Genomic DNA, 7,633 nt, shown 5'->3' with positions numbered 1-7,633 from the left:
ATACCCAATCCAACTACATCAAACCGTTAGATCAGAAAAGAAAAGCAGGTTTGTCAAGTTCTTCCACGGGTTACTGACAGATGAAGCCGCATATGTAGCCGCTAATGGCACAGAAATTAGGCCCTTAGGCCTAAAACAAAACGCAACAGTAAAACAATCCCTCATGCAACATTTAATGCGATGACTATGATTTTAAGACTTCCTGCACCGTCTGCCATGCTCGACCAAATGGTTGAGCACATTTTGAGTCACTATATTTTATTGAGAGGACTTCCTCTAACATGGATTTCAGAAACAAAACAAAAATCACTCCTGCCATGTGAACTGTTTTTGGTGAAATTTTGCATGGTAAGCATTTTTTTTTTGACAAATTACACTGTAAGAGCGCTAACTTTACAAAATTATGTTACTAGGTGCCATGAAAAAACGTTAGTATGTTTTTAATAATTTTTCAAAAACATGCTCAAACAAACGGTTGATTTGTCACATAATGGTTAACTGTCACCCCCCTTTTTGAGAATGGACATTAAAATGTGAAAGCACTTCAAAAAATGAAAGCATGAAAAAGTAATGGAAGTTTAAATTTACAGTAAATCAAATATACTGAACTTAATATTTTTTCCTTTATAAAATATATTTTACAAAATATTTTTTACTATAAAATTACTATAAAATCAAAGCCATATATCTAACAAAGTTGTGTTCAAAATTTGAAGTTGATATCACAAAAATTAAAGTTCCAATGAGATTTTGTTTAGGCGTATTACCAAAAATAGCCACCGGGTGACATCCATTCCATTGAATTTAATTGTATGCATTCTGCCGTAACAAATTAATAAATTTCTGTCCAAATATCACTTCTGTCACAAAATATGGAACCTTGAGACTCAGACTTCTCTGACAATATGTGTTTTGTCAAGATTAGAAAAGGTTTTGATCATAAATTATGATGGGCAAAGAAAACAAAAATCCTGTTGCTCTACCACACTTGACGGCGTGTTTCTTGAAACATAAAAGCCTAAAATGCCATTATATTACTATGTTTTTTTTGTTGTTGTTTTTTTTGAATGCAGAAATATATTAAGAATATTTAATGGCATAGCCTACTTCAATAAATAAAGATTCAATATACAAAAATATTTTATTTTGATTATGTTTTTAAATAAATTAGTATTATAGTTCATATTTTCATAGTTCATGTGAAAATGTGTATACAATTTATTTTACCTTTAAGTGCCATCTCAACCATTTGGTAGAGGCCGATATTTTTTAAATTATGGGATGTATTGAAAAAAAAGACATTGATTGTGGTTACTAGCGACATAAGTAGATAAGAAATGCAAACTATTTTTTTTTTTCAAATGCGTTTTTCTCGGTGGGGCAGTTTAAGGGTTAACACCCTTTAGAGGCCTTCATTTGTGGAAGAGCTTTTTTAAGGCATCTAGGCTATAATAGCAACAGCAATGAACGTTAATCATCATCATCATCTTGAACATTTTTAATTGCTACATATTTAATCATTATCTTGAACATGTTTAATAGTTACATTCTCTCTTTAGTAGACTCTTATTCAAACCAACTTACAGTTGAATAACAAACCATGTCAAACGATTAGCTTTAATGTTTTATATTTTGATTGATAAGTATCTAAATTTATTTTTGGAACGAATACAGATAATGTATTCCTCACCTGTTTGGCAAACCTTCAAAAACAAGAAAATGCAATGTGCATCTCTGGGTCATGTTTGAATCAAATGTGACACTAGCTGAAAAGACAGATAGGCCTAGTTCGCTGTTCAAACAGTTTCCTATTTGTTTCAGTTCACTCAACATTGAGAAAGAAGCTGACACAACTGAATAGAGCTTAAGTACAGGAAAAACCCAGAGTGCAAGTAACACAATGCATGGACACAATGATTATGGATCAATATCATGGATAGAATATAGGAAAGGGCTGCACAGTTTTGCAATAAATAAAATAAAATAAAATATTGTAATTGCAATTGAATTATATTTGTGTGTGGCAGCTGCATGCAAAATTATTATTATTAATAATAACAGTAATAATTCATAAAAACGTGCTTAAAATCACATTTTAAAGGGCTTATTGCATGAAAAACAGGCTATATTCTTAATACAGGGGTTAAAGCAAAAAAATAGTTTAACTGAATTTTTCCTCTGCCAAACCCCATTCCACAGCCTGTCACACACCCAGTTTGTAATTAGGAGTAGTGAGTACATGCTTTACATTTGCATTTAAAGAAAGGCCATTTTGAACTGCGTTTCTATTATTTACACACTTTATGAAATTTCAATGTTTTCACTCTAATGCTTTTACAAGACTTGACTCTTTGTGATGTAGTCATACAAATAATTAACCATTTGCATAACTTTAATAACGTTAAACAAACTTTTTATGTCTCAAATAATAAAAGCCACCAGAGCTTTTGCTGAAAAGTGAGCTAATATCAAACTATAGGCTACATAATATAATATGTTTTGTTTTGTATAAAGCCTTTCTTTAAAGTGAATTTCGTTTTGTATAAATTGTATCTTAATTTTAATCGATGTTTCATCAACCAATTGTCTACATTTAATAAATGAGAAGCAAATATAGCAGACTATATAATTAGGACATGGAGGCGCCAGCGCAAGCATCGCATGTGAACTGGAGTGAGTCCATTATAGTAGAGCTACTCCTCTAACGAAATCCAAATTTTGAGCCATTATTACTGTGGAATTATTTTTTATGAAGCTTTGAACTTTGCAGTTTACACAATGCACAATGAGCCGCCTAATGCATTTTATGCCCATTTCGCTGCGCTGTTTCTCGGCCGCCTCAGAGGCTGTGTTTTAAAGTGGACATGAACCCATTATAGTAGAGCTACTCCTCTAACGAAATCCAAATTTAGAGCCATTATTACTGTGGAATTCTTTTTTTATGAAGCTTTGAACTTGGCACTTTACACAATGCACAATGAGCCGCCTATTGCATTTTCTGGCCATTTCGCGGTGCTGTTTCTCAGCCGCCTCAGAGGGTGCGTTCAAGTGGACATGAGCCCATTATTATAGCCCGTTACATATTAACTCACACTTTATCAAAGTTCAAAGACTAACCTATGTGGTTCAGTGACTCCTAAAGCTGTATCCTGTAGCAAACACTTGGTTGGAAGGGTTGAGTTTAAACTGAGTGAACAAAGGTGTTTTGGTACAGGTTAGGTCTGTATCAGGTTGAAATAAGTTAAGGGGAGGAGCAGCGCATCTTCAGTTCAATACTCGGAGGAACAAACTGAACTACAAGACAGGTGTTACTTCAAGAGACAAAATAAACGTGCCATTTCTGCTGCTGTCAGGCTTACTGGGCAAAATAATAAACCAAGACATTACAATTCTAAATTGCAAAATGGATGATATTCCTATGGAAAATAAACAAAGTTTTGTTGCATTGAACGATGGGCATATGCAATGTTCTCAAGCAACCAGCAACAAGTTCAAATATCCCAAGTTGAGTTCAACACAAAGGATGTTGTTTGGTTGGTGTTTTAACGCCATGCCAGCTTCCTTAGCTATTTTCAACAAACATAAAAGAGCAACAAAAATAATAATTATATATATATATATAAAAGAGCAGGTTACCTGAGACGAAGTCACAGTCAGTAAAATGCGAGAGTGAGTGTTGCGCGCGGCACCTCTGGACCTCTCTGTAGGTTGATGTGTAAACGTCATCAGTCGCTGCCCAAGTTGGCCTACTCAAGAATTTTTTTGAACAATATAAACAACCATAAATGGCCTGGTACAAAATATGAAATGTCTTAATCAGACAACAGACAGCACCACAGCATAATATAAAGAAAATATAAAGAAATAAAGTAAATAATAAATAAATAAAAGACTAGGGGTTTTGAGCAAATTTAGGATCCTCTGTCAAAGTAGAGTTAAATGCTTCATTAGTTTTATTGATAAGTAGTAATGACACAGTTCCTTATGAAAACGTAAAAGTTTGGAAGTGTTTTCAGGAATCTATTCTTGTGTAAAAAGAATTTCTCAAGAATAATAAATATGTTAGCTGCCAAGTCATGCGTTTCATCTTTCATAAAAATACCAAATATTACATTTTCCTTGTTAATACAAATCTTCAAATTTAGGAAATAACCAGTAATGCAAATCCTCCCAAAAGGCACATGCAAATTTACAATCATAAAACAGAGTTCTGTTGTTCCAATCTGATCAACACAACAAGAGGCAAGGCGGACAGTTCTCTCTTCTCGCAGTGGATCTGACACCTGTGAGATCAGGCGTATATCGCGGGATTCACGCTCATGCACGGTGTTGCTAATAAACTGGATGTTATTTAAGTTCTGTTGCTTTTAAATGAAAATAAATATAATTATTACATGGCTTGGTTGAATTCCAGTGTAGAATGCGGTCTGTTATTTCTTGATAACAGACCGCTGCTAAGTATAACCAGAGAATGTCTAATAGGAAGAGAATTGGCACTCTCTGCTTACTTCCGGGTTCTGGATTGGTTGCAGTAACACGTCTCTGTCCATGCGGGGGCGCTCGCGAGCGAGTGCAGAATGAATGGAGGTCTATGGCGACAAACCCTCAAAATCCACTTTTCTCAGGATATAATTTTTTGTCTAGTAATTTGAATGTTGTATTCGAAAGGAGATGCAAAGAAATTACACAATGCTGGGTGTTAGATTTTTTAGAGCCACTTATTTGGTTTAAAAAGTCTTTTAAAATGTCAATGCTAGCATGTTATGGGCAACAACAACTCAACCTGTAAGAAATCGAAAAGAAATAAGTACTCGTTCATTCAACTTTCGACCTATAACCTATGTTGAACTTGCAAAGCCTACAATAAAATCTGAGATTTCTCAACGGCAATCGGGTGAAAGAGACACATTTAGCCGTATAGCCCCATTGACTCCCATTCAGTCTGCACTCGCTCGCGATCACCCCCAGTGGAATTCTAATGGAACTGCAACCAAAATCAATACAATGGGGCTGAATAGGGAGTGCCAAGGCTCTCCGTAGATGGGCTCTGGCATAACACACCGTTGCCATGAAAAACAGAGCGTTGCTATGGACGCAGGATTCTAACCGTAGAGACGGAACGGACTATTTTCTTTAGCGGAAGCAATACAATCGTTTTTAAATCAATAAACTCCTTTTTAAATCAATATTTAATACAGCTCCCCCGGTTAGCGGCTCAGCTACACTGCCGCACGCGGTCCTTCTCGAGGTGTGTGAGCGAGCAGCTGCTCGTCTCGGCATTGAATGGCCGGCCCTCCAGAATGCCGCCGACCAAGAGAGGGATGTTTATGATGGCAAACTCCTAGGCCCCCCTCCCGGGCCTAGGAAGCAGTTCATGCCTGTCCTCCCCGCGTGCGCTAAGCACATGCGTCACTATTGGAGAGACCCGCTAGATCTCAAGCACGGTTTGACGGGTCTGGAGGTTAAGGATATGGCAGCGTGTGGCATGGGCGACCCTCCCACCATCGAGCCCTCGATTGCCAGACACCTTAACCCCTCGCAGGGAGGGTTACTGGCCCCACCCCTCCTAAGCCAGTCCTCCCTAATAAGATGGACCGCTTCTCAGCAGCTGTTTTCCAGGCCTCGTACAAGGCCTCAGCTCTCGCGGTACGGGCTCTAAATGTTTCCTCCCTCCTCTCGGCCTACCAGGCTGAGCTTTTGGAGGATATGAGTTCACATTTGGAGAAAGGCGTGTCATCGCCGACGCTGTGGAAGGAGATCGTTACCGTGAACGACCTGGTCCTTCGCAACGCCCACCAGGCTGTTCAGGACGTTCTATGGCTCTGTCTGTTGTGGGGAAACGCGCCCTCTGGCTCAATCTCTCTGGTCTGCCCGACAGCGAGAAAAGACGCATAGCAGGAGCCCCAGTGGAACCAGGCCAGGCTCTTTTTGGCCCTGCTGTTGCCCTTATGCAACAGCGGTGCGACGATAAGAAGGAGGATAAGGCGTTTAAACTGTGCCAGCCTAGAAAGGCCACTCCACATCAGCCCCCCTCACGGCCCCGGCCACGGGATGGCCGTACCATAACACAGCCAAGACCCAAGGCTCGCAGCAGGCCACCCAGCCAGCAGCCTAGCCAGCAGCCCGATCATCCTCCTAAGCCCTGGGGTAAGATGTCTTTTGCTGCGGCCGCAGCCAAAAAGCCCACCAACTCTACCCCGTCGGACGGGAAGAGGAAGAGGCATACCTGATGTTCAGCTCCAGGGGCTTCTCGGTCCAGGTTTTCGGGCGACCAGCCCATTGGACATAAGTTTGTGTTTTTCCCCCTCTTCACCCAAGAAGAGGAAGTTCTCAACTCAAGGGCCCCTTTTCCCTCGTTCGGGTGCCCAACCTCAGTTCAACATGGACATGTCAGAAGTTCAGGTGTGGTCCATACAAAATTTCCCCTCCCAGCTTCCAGGTTTAGAACTGGGGGGAAATTCACTGTCAAAAAGTGCCCTACCACTGTTGAAAAGTGCTCAACCACGGTCATTTCACAGTTTGCACAAACCACCTCTCACACATTCAATAAAGGTTCAAACCCCTGTGTGTGTTTCAAAATAAAATAAAAAAACAAAAACAACAAAAACATCAAACACTGAAAGCTCTGCCGAGTGCTGTTGTTTGTCAGAAATCCTACATGTCGCCCCTAAGTTGTCCACTAGATGGCGCCATTGTATCACAAATGAACAATCCGGTTGTATTGCCAGCCCTAGGCAACTCTCCGGTGAGGGTGGCTTCTCTCACAGCACACGTGACAGCCTGGCAGTTTGTGTCGGCTCGGCTCCAGAATGGGTGATTCGCACCATAATGAAGGGCTACAGACTTCAGTTTGCCAGAAAACCTTTTTGCCAGTTATCTTTTCTCACACCGAAGAGAGCTCCACTCACATTCTGAAAAACGAGATCTCTTCTCTTCTCGAGAAGGGGGCGGTGCAAGTGGTGCCTCCGCATCAATGTCATCAGGGTTTTTACTCCCGTTATTTCCTGATTCCAAAGAAGGACGGTTCACTTCGTCCTATTCTGGATCTCAGAGTGTTGAACAAACATTTAAGGAAATACAATTTCAGAATAGCCGCGTTTCCACTTTCGGGCCAGGGCCGGGCCAGGGCTAACAGCGAGCCGAGCCGGGCCAGTGGCCTCGGGCCTCAAGCACCGTGCTTGCGTTTCCACTGCCGGGCCATTAGCCCTGCAGCGCTGCCCTAAACCCCGCCCATAACACGCCTTCTTGGATCAAACGTCATACAACCCCACCTATTTCAGCGGGAATTATGAAGTTCATTCAGGCAGGACACTAGCTAGCTAAAATTACTGAACGATCAAGATGGAGAGCACCGAAGCGTCTGTTTGTTTGCTCTTTTTGGTGTTTGCTTGGTGGAAGATGAGGCAGCAAAGCCAAGATAAGAAGATGGAGGTTCAGCGGCGACAACGCCAAAAGCTTATGTTGGCTGCAAGACGAAAGAGAGCGATCCAACGACGTGCGATTCGGTTACAGCGAATGCAGAGTCGCCAGCAATGGATGGAAACGGTAAATATTTCCGTTTATAGTATAACTTAGTTAATTCGTATATTGTAGTCTATGTGAGTTGTTTGAACACGGAGTTGTTTTTATGAGC

This window comes from Rutilus rutilus (genome assembly GCF_951802725.1).
Source record: "Rutilus rutilus genome assembly, chromosome: 19".
In the NCBI taxonomy this organism is placed as follows: Eukaryota; Metazoa; Chordata; class Actinopteri; order Cypriniformes; family Leuciscidae; genus Rutilus; species Rutilus rutilus.
This window is presented reverse-complemented; position numbering follows the sequence as displayed.